This window comes from Otolemur garnettii, unplaced genomic scaffold, assembly GCF_000181295.1.
Source record: "Otolemur garnettii isolate 467f Iridium unplaced genomic scaffold, OtoGar3 scaffold00019, whole genome shotgun sequence".
NCBI lineage: Eukaryota > Metazoa > Chordata > Mammalia > Primates > Galagidae > Otolemur > Otolemur garnettii.
Window position 1 is genome coordinate 23318404 of NW_003852414.1, and position 14755 is coordinate 23333158.

Genomic DNA, 14755 nt, shown 5'->3' on the forward strand with positions numbered 1-14755 from the left:
ACAACGCCTGGCTATTTTTTGGTTGCAGCCATCATTGTTGTTTGGCAGGTCTGGGCTGGGGATTTGAACCCGCCACCTTAGGTGTACGTGGCTGGCGTCTTAGCTGGTTGAGCTATAGGCGCCAAGCCGGACCATGTCCTTTTGAATGGACTCCGAGTGTACACTGGTATGAAGTACAGAATCCATGGTCGTCTCACACTGTATTGATGGGAACTTCCTTTCTGTTCAACTCATGTGTTTATTGTTAATCCTGAGTGAGGAGGTGAGCAAAGATGTTCACCTATAACAAGAGTCCTCAGTCCCCAAAGGAGGCTGGTTAAGAGAAACAGATGCCCTGGGAAGTTGTACAGTTGCCTGCCACACCCAGCGTATCAGTCTCGGGAAGACCACATGAGTGACAGTGGGCCCAAAAAATGACAGTGCCTTGACTGTACCTTTTCTATGCTAGGGACATTCAGATGCACAGACGCCTACCTTTTGTCACAGTTGTCTGAAGTGTTCAGTGGGGTCACATGCTGTGCAGGTCTGGAGCTGAGTGATAGGCCACATCCTATAGCCTGCCGATGCAGCAGGACGTGCTGTCCAGCTGTGTGCAGGTCCACTAGGGGCGTTCCCAGCACAACACTGTTGCCTAACAGGTGCACTTTTTAGAATCCATCCCATAGTTAGCAATGCGTGACTGTTTATAGCTTGGGATGACACCCACTGAATCATTCTCCACAAAGCAACATGCCACCAGGTTGGGGGGCTCTGCTGCACCCTGGTCATAAGCAGGTAGCTAATGAAATGAGGCTGTTCACATTTCTCTCTCTTCTCTCTCCTCCTCTTCCTACTCTCTCCCTCTGTCCTGTCTCATCTCCTGATCGCCCCCACGTCTCCCACTGCCCCGTATAGGCTTCTGCCAGTCGTTGGTGCATCGCTTGGCCTTGGGGGTGACTGAAGTTCAGGGGCCCCTTGTTCTTGCTGGGAGTCTACCTGCCTCATCTCCTTCCCCTTGAAGCACCAGTAAAGCCTGCACTTTCTCTCCTTCTTCTAGTTGCCTCCTTCTTGTCCCTGACTGCTGTCACCATCGCACTGTCCCCTGGATAGCTTTGGCTGTAGTGTCCACTGTTGGGCCGCATCCAAATATATTTTTAGAATTGTCTTTAACTGCTCCAGTGCCCCCAGCTCTGTTCCCTTCTGACTCCCTGCGGCATCACACAACAGTGTGCTTTAAAACTTTTGTGTGCATCCCAGGTATTATTTCCTTGGAGGTTCAAAGGTGCGCATCCCTTCCACCCAAGGAGCTGGCAAGTCTGCAGGATCAGTTCTCCTACATTTCCTTCCTCAGTGGTTCCCAGGGTGAGATCAGTCAGGAGGTCACCAATGATATGAATCAAACGGAACTGGCTCGGCGCCTGTGGCTCAAGCGGCTAAGGTGCCAGCCACATACACCTAAGGTGGCGGGTTCGCATCCCCAGCCCGGGCCCACCAAACAACAATGATGGCTGCAACCAAAAAATGGCCAGGCGTTGTGGCGGGCGCCTGTAGTCCCAGCTACTTGGGAGGCTGAGGCAGGAGACTCGCTTGAGCCCAGGAGTTGGAGGTTGCTGTGAGCGTGATGCCATGGCACTCTACCCAGGGGGATAGCTTGAGGCTCTGTCTCAAAAAAAAAAAAAAAAAAAAAAAAAAACGGAACTGAAGTTTCTATCCACGTGGCTTATGCAGAATGACCTTGATATTTTTCATGTGGGTCCTTGTCTGAGGTTGCAGTATACACATGGAGTCTATTTAATGGGTGTTGTCCAAAATGACTAATGTGGTTATATTAAGAATGACTAATTTGGGGAGGTGCCTGTGGCTTAAAGGAGTGGGGCACTGGCCCCATATGTTGGAGGTGGTGGGTTCAAACCCGGCCTTGGCCAAAAACTGCAAAAAAAAAAAAAAAAAAAGGAATGATTAATTTGACTAATTTTGTGGATAGTAGAAAAAAAAAGAGGCAACGTCCTTGGATAGACTATAAATTGTGTTACTTTATATGGGTCAGATTATTTCATTAAAACTTTGTATTCTATTTCTACCAGCATCCATCCTAGAGGCAACATTGAATACGTTTAACTTTGATCAAAACTTGAGAACAGAAAGGGAAGGGAAGAAGATAAACAGGACCTAAATGTCACACTGAAGTGATAACAATTTGGTACTTCAATTGTAGAGAAATTTTAAAACAGAGTTTAATAACATTTTTGTTTGGTAGGTAAACAGAGAAAAAAGAAACTTACAACTATGTTTCCAAAGGACACAGAATCCAGAAAGGAGAGGGGCGAGGCTCTGAATGTTCATAGTCTCCTATAAGTTTATTTTACAAGAGTAATTTTTGGAGTCCAGTAATGTAGCAGGTTAATGTTGTACCAAATGGGTCAGAAGAGATACTTAGTACAAAAACAGACTTTCTGGAGACTGCTAGAAGCTCTAATCAAAGCTTTCACAAAGTTGACATTTCAGAAACTTGGATATTTTTTAAGCCTCAGCTTGAAGTAGTTCAGATGAAGACCTTAGTTCAATTCAAGTAATTTAGGTAAGATGGTAGGAAAAAAATAAAGTCTAAATTCCCATCAGGTTATGGCCTATATGTTTATACCTAGCACTGTGCTTCTTACCCTTTTGCTAGTGGTGGTGTCTTTTAAGAATAGGATTTCTTAAAATTTCTGGGGGAAAAAATTTAAATTTCTCCCTAGGTTAGAAACATTGCAGATACAAACATATACATGAAATCTTTTAAAACACTATTTAGAGAATTCAACAATGATTTTATACATCATTTGGGAAAGACAGCTCCTTAGGTGAAGTCAAAAAACTTCAGCTTGAGAAATGTTAATCAAGAAATATTCCAAAAGAAGATAGTGGGGGGATCCATAGTTTATTCTGCTGTTTAAAATTATCAGGAGTTAAGCACACATGAGGGCAGATAAGATTTTATTTAAAGCAAAATTTGTTGTATTCAAATAATTTATTTTAGGACTAGGTGCAAATTTTCATTTTTGCATGGATAAAATAATTTGTTTTCTGAAGCAAAACAAATGAGTAGAATTTCTTATAAACATGAGAAGAAAGAAAAGCTGCTCCAAATTTAACACTTTTTACAATTATTGTTTTGGAAATGTCCGGTGTGAAAGGCTGGAGGCCTTAGCTTTAGTTAGGCTAAACAACAGACCTTCAGAAAATCCTCTTCCTCTTTCCTGTCTGGCCTGGAACTCAAGGAAGACAGAGAGACAGTTCCCAAGTGTGAATCCCAAGACAGGTGATGAGCTGGCAGAGTTTAAAGAGCTGTGTTTTAGGGGTGACTCCCATATGGTTTTCCTTGTCAATCCAGTCAGCCTGCATATATTTCTTTACTGCAAATTATAGTGTTTGGGGAAAAGCATTTTATTCTTTTGTATCTATACATATATGTGGCAAATTATACGCGGAATGAAACTCATGCCATTTGTCCTATGGGAAAGGAAACTAGAAATCAGAAAATTTTAACACCTGGAGTCCCAGCCATCTCATTCAACCTCTTCTTTTTTCACAGACTGGGAGAGAGAGGAGCAATGAATGGCAGCATCATACAGCTACGATGTAACATCAGAGCAGGGACGCGAATCCAGGGTGGTCCCCACCTTCCCAGACATGGTGGACCCTGTCGAGGGCAGTGGTCAGCAGCAGTGAGTTGTAGATACTAAATTTATGGCTTTCAGTAGTTATATTTCTTGGGCAGCTCCTGTGGCTCAGTGAGTAGGGCACTGGCCCCATATACCGAGGGTGGCAGGTTCAAACCCGGCCCCGGCCAAATTGCAACAAAAAATAGCCGGGCATTGTAGTGGGCACCTGTAGTCCCAGCTACTTGGGAGGCTGAGGCAAGAAAATCGCCTAAGCCCAAGAGCTGGAGGTTGCTGTGAGCTGTGACACCATAGCACTCTACAGAGGGCAACAAATGAGACTCTGTCTCTAAAAAAAAGGAAAAAAGTTCTATTTCTTTGCACCCCAGTCTCCCACACAGAAAATGAGAGCCCAGACAATGACCCTGGCTAGTCTTAGCATGTGGTTAATTTATACAAAAATGGGGCTGATGCTTACTGAAAAACAATGTAATTTTTAATTGTTGAAGAAGTCATTCGGCAAACTTTCTTGGGTACCACTATTGTGGGTAAGATGAAAGTCCAATGTGCACGCACAAATACTGGCTCCCTTAAACTGGATTAAGCCCACAAGCCTGAAGAAAGATGATGGGGGGGGGTTGTATTATGCAAAATCTCATTTTCTCCATCACACCAGGCAGCTCCAGATTTTTCTCTAGGGGTCTTTTTCTTCAACATGAGCATTGTGGAAATCAGGAGAGTGGAAAAGAGGGAAGGAGGGGACATTTTCAGAAATGAGAAAGAAAAATGTACCCAGTATCCTAAATGTTTTAGGAATGTGACCAGAAATTCCCTTTTCCCTCCTGGTTGATGATACAGCAGATGTTACTGTGCCTGAGCTTCCAAATCCCTTCCTGAGCTGTCAGGGCCTCCATGGGGCAATGCAGCCACGCTGCCCTCTCAGGACACAGATCTGTGCCCCTCATCCTCAAAGTGAGTCCGAATCCTAGGGCAACCAGAAGCCGCCCAATGAGGTGGAACCCCAGCGGCCCTCCCCCACCCTGTTCCAGCAAAGGATATTATTGTGGTGGAAATTAGGCTGAGCTATCACTTGTCTACTTAAAAAAATCCAGCACCAGTCACTGTCCTTGGTCTCGGCTGGCTTTTTATTTGGGATTGAGGAGAAATGGGTTTTAGGGAATAGATACCAGCTCCTCCTCCCCAGAGACATCAATATTGACTAACGCTGAAAACGCAAATGGTATCAGATAACCTAAAATAAAGCCGGAAAGTCATTATATTTTTACTTTATCGATCCTGTTCCTGGCTACATGGGGGAAAAAACAAGTTACATTGTTGTAGCTGGAAATCTCTAAGGCTACAACAACATGCTGTTAAAAAGTGGTGCATTCATCTGTGGGTCGAAAACAAGGACCTTGTACTGAGCTGGGAGCATGCGCCACATGATGGGAGAGAAAGGAAAACAGCCTCCGGAGGATGGGATGAGCGCATCTAAAACAATTAGCAGGCAGGCTTTCTGAAGAGATCGAAATGTATTTTTATAATAGTGACATCCTTTAAAAAGATCTTAGGAATAGAGTCGGTGCCAGTTTCATTCACAATCCTGTAACAAGCCCAGGAACAGGAGAAAGTGAATGAATATTACCCACCAAGATAACATTTAAGTACTAACATATTTGACTTTGATAATTGCATTGCACTGATTTACAAGTCATTACCAGGGAAAAGAAAAACAGGAACAATTGCAAGGATTAATATTTTCCTCATATATACACATGTACTGAACATACATATACATGTAGATACACACATTCATATGGCTTATGTATAAACACACACACTAAATATATATTGCAGCAAAAGCACTTTTGGACAGCCTCATTGCACACTTGACATTTACAAAGTAACACATTTGCCAGTAAAACAAGCAAACAAACAAAAAAACACCTTGGATTCAACTGCCTTTAAGTCATGGGTTCTTCTCAGTGTTGAAGATCACATTGGTACACATTTTTTCACAGGCCCCCAGCTGCTTACTCATCTCTTCTCACAAGAACTTTCCCATCTTTTCTCACGAACTTTCCCAGTCAGTCAGTTAACTAACAAGCATTTGTTACACTGTGTCAAGTTCTGTACTAAGAGCTGTGGGGGATACAAAGAACGATATTGTTCCTGCCAAGGAGAAACATGGTTGAGTGAGGGAGAGACCTGTCCCCCCCACCCCCAGTGTGTGCTTTAGTATCAGGGAACAGTCCAACACCATGTGAGGGAAAAGGACGGGTCTGCGTGCTGCCGAAGTCACGGAGGAGTAAGTTCAAGACCTTGAACTAGAAAGACCTGACTCCATGGAGAAAAGGGGAGCACAGAAGCAGATCCCTGTGTGCCAACAGATTCTAATCAATGGAGAGGTTTGGGAAACTAAACCAAAGTTCTAGATTTTATCCCAAGAGAGACCCAAAACCTCAGCTAAGGTTAGACTACACAGTTTGGCCTCACCTGAAGAAAAGATCTTTCCCTGGACTGTATTTTTTTATTATATCCTTGACTGAACTGGAGGCAGTCTTCTAGAAAAAGCTATACACACACACACACACACACACACACAAACAAGAAAAACCCAGAACACCTCACCAGTGTTTTCAGCAAATGATGTGGGGACAACTGGACATCTACATGTTAAAAAAAAGAATCTGGACGAAAACCTTACACCCTTCACAAAAATTAACTCAAAATACATCATGGACTTAAATATACAAAGGAAAAACATAAGAGAAAATCTAGATGACATTGGGTTTTGCAACGACTTTTTAGATGTGATCTATGGAATAATCAATAAGCTGAACTTCATTAAAATTAAAAACTTCTGCCTTGAAAAAGACACTGTCAAGAGATTAAGACAAGCCACAGCCTGGGAGAAAATATTTGCAAAAGACCCATCTGATAAAGGACTGTTATTTAAAATAAAGAATTTTTATAATTCAATGATAAAACAAAAACTCCTATTACAAGTGGGGAAAGGATCTGAACAGATAACCTTACCAAAAAAAGACCTGAAGATGGCAAAGAAACACAGGCAAAGATACTCCACATCATGTGCCATCAGGGAAATACAAGTCTAAACAGTGAGACAGCACTACATACCTGTTAGAATGGCCCAGACCCAGAACTCAGACACCACCAAATGCTGGCGAGGACCTGGCCACAGGAACACTTGCTCAGTCCTGGTGGAGACGCGACATGCTGCAGGCGCTTTGGAAGACAGTTCGGCAGCTCCTCACAGTGCGAAACGTACACTTACCAGACTGTCCAGTGATCTGCTCCTTCCCTGTTTCCCAAAGGAGTTGAAAACTTAAGTCCACACCAAACCCTGCATGCTGACATTTACGACAGCTTTATGCATAATCACCAAAGTTTGGGAGCAGCCGAGATCTCCCTCTGGAGATGGATGAGTGAATAAACTATGGTCCATCCAGACAATCGGATACGATTCAGCATTAAAAAATAATAAGCTACCAAGCCATGAACAGACACAGAGGAACTTGAAATGTGTATTGCTGAGTGACAGGAGCACTCTGAGAAGGTGGCACACTGTGTGGTTCCCCCCCACAGGACCTTCTGGAAAAGGCAAAGCTACGGAGGGAGGGACGGAGGCAGTCACGAGATCAGTGATTGGTGGGGAGGGGAGGGTACATGGTGGACACGTGTCCCTATGCATCTGTCCAAACCTACAGAATGCCCAGCACCCAAGGGGACCCTAATGCACGCTGTGGACTTCGGGTGATAACAGCGCATGGATGTGGGTTTATCAGCTGCAACACAGATCCATCTGGGCGGGGTGTCGATGGGGGGCTGTGCATGTGAACAGCTTTGCTGTGAACCTAAGACTGCTCTAAAAATGCCGTTTCTTTAATGATAATGATGATAGTGCAGGGGCTCTAATGATCATTGACTGCAGGAAGTAAAGGAGGCCAGTCCCCAGCTTGCTATGTTTTTAACCTCTCTAAGCCTGTTAGGACATCTATAAAATGTGGATGAAACTCCACTCAAAGGAACCGTTTTCCCCTGGGTCAAACTACTCAGAGGAGTTTTAATGTGAGTATACAATAGAGCTGGTGTAAGTTGACCAGCAGGGATGTGACAGACTCGTCACCACACGGAGGTGGTCACTGTAAGGAGCTAGGCCTATGGTACTGACACGTACATGTGGTGCATGTGTGGTCTGTGAAAATCCGTCCAACTTGAGGCGGTGGTCAGGGCAGGGACTAGCCAGCTGTGGAGGTTCTACTCTGTGTTTTAAAAACCACGTCACTTTGAAGGCAGCGCTGCTGATGGGGACCTTGCCCACTGCGTGCCATGGAGTCTCTTTTGGGGAGTTCACGATGGAACAACTTTAACTCTAGCACCAGGAAAATAGTTCTGCTCTTCTGGAGTAACTTGTGACTGAGATTTTAAGGGACAGCCAACATTGCAGCAGCATAGGCCCTTCTGCCACCAGAAAGGGCAAATCAGTGGCCAGTCCCTCCCTGCGTGATGATTCACATCTCTGGGCACTCACTTCCTCCACCCCATCTTCTCCTTCATTCCTTCTGATGTCCTTCCTCTCATCTGGATCTCAACCTGAACTTGCTTTGCAGCCTCTGGGCCGCTCTGCTGCCATCTGCTGAGACCTTCATTTTCTTGTCATTTCTGAGCTCCCTGTTCTCTTCCTGTGCTTCCATTTCTGAGGAGATGCTGGAATCTGCTGCTCCCTCTCCCTCTCCCCTCCCTGCACAGGACTCCTGGAGATGCCTCCCACCTTGCCCGCTCCTGCCCCGTGCTGGGTGGGAACATCCCTGTGCCCCTCGGCAGTGTCTATCCACACTCGTCCTCTTCCCACTCTCTGAGCAGCCCCTCTCCCAGGTTCCAGCTGCGCTCTCACTACCCCGTCCCACCCCTGCCCCTCAGTCTGGGGTGAAATCTTGATCTCTGCATTCCAAAGGAAATAAAAGCCCCCCAGCTCCCTGCCGTGGGGCCAGTGCACCAACTTACAGCTGTAGCCCACTGAGTTCCTTCCTCCTTCATGTCGAGACAGACAAGGGAGCCCTCCCTCTTCTGACCATCGTCTTTATCTTTTCTGATGTTCAAGTCTCTTCTATTTAAAAAATAATAAATCTCCCTGAACCAGACCTCACTGTCTGTGTGCTGTCCCAAGCACCTGTTCCACTGCCTGGTGAGACTCTGAAGGGGCCATCTCTACGGTGCTGTCCTCCATCCACCCCAGTCTGGCCTCCCCCCATACCCAGAGGCGTCCCAGTTATGAATGACCAGTTTGTCGCTCTGGTCCTGACCTCACCTCTCCTCTCAGTGGTAGCTGACACTTGTAAACTTCTTTTTCTTGCCCAAACATGATTTTCCCTTGGCTTCTGAGATAACCCACCCCACTGGATTTCACCCCCCACTACCTCAGATGTTCACAATGTAACCCATGTGGGTCCTTCTGGCTCTGTCCATCCGTTAAATATTGGCATCCTTCAGGGCCCATTGATGCAATCTTCATTCCACAGATGCTCTTGGAACTCAGCACCATGTCTGTGAAGGTTGTCATTGATAATCTGGGGACCCACAGGTACCATGGTGCTCCCATAGGCTCCAACTCAAATACCTTGCTGCTGGCTGCTTGGTCTGGGCAGGTATCCCACAGACCTCTCAAATGTGACATGTAGGTACTAACTCATCCCTTCTCTTCCCTAAACCTGCCCTTCCTTTAATGTTCTATGTCTTCATAAATGCCACCCCTGCCCCAATTCATCTGCCCAAGCCAGAAACCTGGGAATCATTCAAAACTTCCATTTCTACTTCAAGACTCTCCAGTTGATTATTAAGCCCTGTCCCTTCTCTCTTTTGACCATTTCTGTAACCCAGTTTCTCATCCCCAGGTATGCTGTTCTTAGCAGTGATCATCCCTAGTCAGACCTCCCAGGCTCCCCCATCCCTAGCCCTCCTGTTCACTGGTGACCACCCTCCAGCCAGGTGGGCCATCTGCCAATTCTGAAAATTAAAACCTGTAAGCAACAAAGAACTTGCATCTAGAATAAAAATTGAGCTAAAAAATGGAAATGGCACTTCACAGAAGAAGATATTGAAACAGACTGGGAATGTAGGAAAAGGTCTAGGATCTTAGCATTAGTCAGGGAAATACAAATTTAGATGCACAGAGATCTATGTGCACCTTACACTGGCAGTGGTGAAGGTGGGGTGACGGGATTGTTCACACTCCACCAGTAGATTGGTTGCTGACTTTGGGAAGCAGTTTGGCATCATGCAATGAATTTGAAAATGATACTCACATATCCTGTGACCACCTAGATTATTAACTGCCCTCCAAGACTAGGATAGACACTCCTTAGAGGAATAACTCTCAACTTTTAATGTGCTTTGAAAACCCCTGGAGGTCCTATGAAGACACAGGTAACACAGGTAACCAGCCCGTCTCGGGGGTGGGGACCAAGACTGCACATTTCTAACAATTTCCCTGGTGAAGCTGTAGCTGCTGTGGGGAACCCCACTTTGGGAACCACTCCCTGGAGAACTCTTTGCCTAGGTCTTTCCTCAGCAAGGGGCAAGAATGTAGTAGTATCATTGGTAAGAGCTGTAAACCTGAAACGCTAAAGGTCCACACACAGTAAAAATCAATCACCCAATGTCTCCGAGTGATCCTAGACATGAGCAAGCTGGAGGCACTGGCTGAATATCAAACACAGTGTCGAGCCCAGCAAATCACGGGTAAAGGATACATACTATCTGATTCTGTTTACCTGAGGTCAAAAAGTCAAAAGGATACATACCATCTGATTCTGTTTACCTCAGGTCAAAAAGAGTCACACGTAAAGGAATACATACTATCTGATTCTGTTTACCTAAGGTCACACGTAAAGGAATACATACTATCTGCATAAAGGAATACATACTATCTGATTCTGTTTACCTAAGGTCAAAAATTTACAAAAACCAGACTGCACTCTAGAGATGCTTCAGCGCTAAAACTCTATAGAAGCCATGGTAGCTCCATAGGTGCCAGAGACTACAGAGAAAGGAACTCGGGCTACCCCTGTTCCCTTTGGAGGGGACAGGGAGGAGGCTTCTAGAAGGTTAGTGATTTCAAGCCAGCTCCACAGACCAAAGGCCACACTGGTGGCAAATAAGCCCCAGGCCCCAAACACAAATTCAACAAGGACCCACTTCATTCACTCTGGTGTGTGCACACATCTCCACAGCACGTGAGGACGGGGTCAGCTCTGGGAACAGACTTCTTACCAAGGAGCTCCCAGTCCGAAGGCTACGTTCTGTACAGTGTGCGCTGCACGGTTCGCTCTCAGTGTTCCTCTTCTGGATCATGCTAGGATCTTAGGAGCACTTGCTGCCCTAGTAACCAAGCAGCTCCAGGCAAGTCCACTCATAATTCCTCTTCCTCTCCATGCTTTTCCCCAGCCATCCACTCCCCTCCTGCTGCTTCTAATCCCACTGCTCATTGCCATATGGTGTCTGAAAGCACAGTTTGTAAATCTAAATGTAGAAAAATAAATTATTTTAAAATCAATGTTTTTCTACAGCCTTTTAGTACCGTGAAGTCCTGAGAACATATGAAGTTTTGATCTCATTACAGAGCAGATATATCATCACTATAACTTCTAATTACAGTGTATGGTACTCTTTCAAGCAATTATATTCACAAATCCCTCTTTGAAGAAATGTTATGTGCAAAATATTCTTTACATGCTGGTGAAATTTTAGCAAGAAATATAAGTTTGCTAAGATGTTTAAAAGACCACAGTAGACTTTGAAACCTATAAAAAAGAAAAGGGAAAAAATAAAAATGAGAAGTCACCTTAGGAAAAACACACTTAAGTTATAATGAATCAGATATGGCTATCTCTAAGTTATAAAAAATGTAAATGATTTAAATTATACAAAGTAAATTAAATAGACCGGTTAGCATTGTTAACAGAAAGATATTAGTCATTCTTTTTAGGTCTAATCCTAATTCCTTCTTGTCTGAATTGATTAGAATATCGATGGCTTCACCTATATGACAACGTGGTGAACACAGTAACCTTTCTACCTGGCACATAAGAAGACTGTGACCAACAAGTGACACTGTATCACAAATATATTATTATTGCTGTTTATAAAAAATAAAGCTTGTGACAGTCTTAGAATTAATAAGTGGTCAGAATTAGCAGGTGTGTAGCAAAAACCACTCAATTTCCTTTTACTGGCACCTGGGTTTGGACAGTGTGACCAGAGGACCACTGTATTAGAATGAGTCGCTTGGCTAGTGAGAAACTCAGCAGATGGTTGAGCAGGATGCCAGCTTTGATTTTCATTCTCATACTCATTCAAGTTTCCTTCCCGTGTTTGTCGGGCACAGGACTGGGTGCCAGGTCTTATGGGAGGAGAATAGGAACACAGAGTAGCTTGTCAACTGCTGCTTGTCAATAAGAACTCATCCTCCCTTTGTTAATAGTAACAAGGCATGTGTGGCCCAGCTGGTGACGGAACTTCCTAGCATCAGAGAAAGGGAGAGCCGTCAGGAGTCAGGGGCTGCCTCCTCAGCTGTGTGTTCATTTTCTTTCCTCTGAGCTTGAAGGTGAAAGCATCTTAAGGTCCAGCTTGAACCATGCCCCTAACAGCACCACTCTGGAGCAGGAATTGTCAAATTATGACTTTGGGCTACATCCAACTCACTGATTGTTTTTGTAAATGAGATTTGTAGTACACTGGCACAGTGGTAGCTCCCTGCATTTTGGGAGGCTGAGGCAGGAGGGTCAATCACTCAAGGTCGGCAGTTTGATACCAGCCCGGGTAACATTGTGAGACTGCATCTCTACAAAAAATAAGCTAGGTGTGGTGTTGCATACCTGTAGTCCCAGCTACTCAGGAGGCTGAGGGAGGAGGATCACTTCAGCCCAGAGTTTGAGGCTGCTGTGAGCTATGATGAGGCCGCTTTACTCCTGCCTGGGGGGCAGAGCAAGACTCTGTTTCAATAAAATAAAAATAAATAAAGGATTTATGGATCATCTATAACTGCTTTTGTGTAACAAGAGCAAAGTTGAGTAGTTGGGAGACAGAACACATGAACTACAAAACCAAGAAATATTACTACCTGTTTTTTTACAGCAGAAGTTTCCCTCTGCCTGCCCTGGAGGATGGCAGAGCAAGCAAAGAGGAAACAGAGGACTCCCCAGCTGTCACAACCATCACCTGGGGACACTTACGTGAGGGGAAGTAAAGTTCCATGTCTTTTAAAGCAGTATGTTTTAGCCTCTTTGACCTCCTAAAGAAAAGTCAGTTGCTTATGCTGGTGATATGTACATAGAGGTCTGTACCTTCTTGAAGATTTATGAGGATCTCACAAAATAAACAAAATTCAAATTCATTTGACACTGAGCTCTAATCTTTTGGAGGTAAAACAATTTAAAGTTCTAATTTAGATAAGATTAGAACAAAGAAAAACTTATGGGTATGGCCAAGACTGAAAGAAAAACAAATGTCTTATTTTATTCCACTGAATGGAATAGCAGAATTACATGAATTTTTCCCTTTTATTTTATACTCTATGATCTAGTTTGTACAAGGAGACATGAGAAAAATTACCTTAATTTTTGTTCTCTCTGATTATTAATAATCTAATTTTTTCTACTCCCCTTAAAATTACCTTCCTGAAACACTTAGTGTCAGCTCAAGTGCTTGGACATTTAAAAACCATGAATAACATTACGATGTAATATATACACCATCAACACATCAATAATATAGACAGAACAATAACACACTGTGTTCAAGCTTGTTAGGCTTTTTTTTTTTTTTTTTAACTTAATGGAATTCACCCAGAATGAAATGCACAGAGGGTACCAAAAAAAATGTATATACATTTTAAGAAAGGAAAAAAACTGTGTTAAAATTATAATTCTCAATATATATTGATAACGTTTGTTATTTGGTATATTGTATCTCTTGTAATTGCAGAAGGTATACATGACTACAGTTTTAATAAAGCTTTTTCCTTTCTTAAAATATGAATGCATTTTCTGGCACCCTATATTTATCTTATCAGAGACCGTGTAATTCTTCTGAGTTTGTATTTTTCTTGTGAGCAAGTATTTCCTTATCTGGTACTAACCAGAGAGAAAGTTGACTTATAGATCCCTTCTTTTACACTTCTAAGACTTTTCCCTTTTTTAATTAGGCCATCTTTCAAGTTCCACTATATCTCTGGTGGCTCTTTAAAACATTTGTTTTAATTAATTAATTAATTTTTTAATTTCAGGTTAATTTGAGGGTACAAAGAAATAGGTCACAATGTTTGTATTTGTTAGGTAGAGTCCCTCTTATAATTATGTCCCACCCCCAAGAGATGTGCCATACACCTAAAATTGTGCCCACTGAGTGGGAGCACCTACCCCTCCTCTCCTCCCTCCCCCGCTCCCCATCCCCCACTTTGAATTGATTTGAGTTTTTCTCTTACGTGGACGTGTATTAGATTGTCTACTGGCTTCGTATTAGTACTGAATACATTGGATACTTGCTTCTCCATTCTTGTGATACTATACTAAGAAGAATGTGTTTTGACTCCGTTCAGGTTAACACAAAAGATGTAAAGTCTCCATCTTTTTTAGTGACTGAATAGTATTCCATGGTATACATATACCACAGTTGTAAATCCATTTCTGGGTTGGTGGGCATTTAGGCTGTTTCTACATTTTGGAGATTGTAAATTGAACTGTGATAAACAGTCTAGTGCAGATCTCCTTATGCTAAAAGGATTTTTTTTTTTCTTCTAGGAAGATGCCCAGGAATGGGATTCTAGGATCAAATGGGAGGTTTAATTTGAGTTCTGTGAGGATTTTCCATACTTCCTTCCAAAAAGGCTGTATAAGTTTTCAATGCTTTTTCTGCATCTATTGAGAGGATCATATGGTCTTTGTTTTGCTTCTGTTGATATGGTGAATTACATTTATGGGTTTGCATTTGTTAAACCAACCTTGCATCGCTGGATAAACCCTATTTGATTGTGATGTATATCTTTTTAAGTGTGTAGGTGCAATCTGTTAGCCAAGATTTTATTGAGTATTTTTGCATCAATATTGATTAGTGAA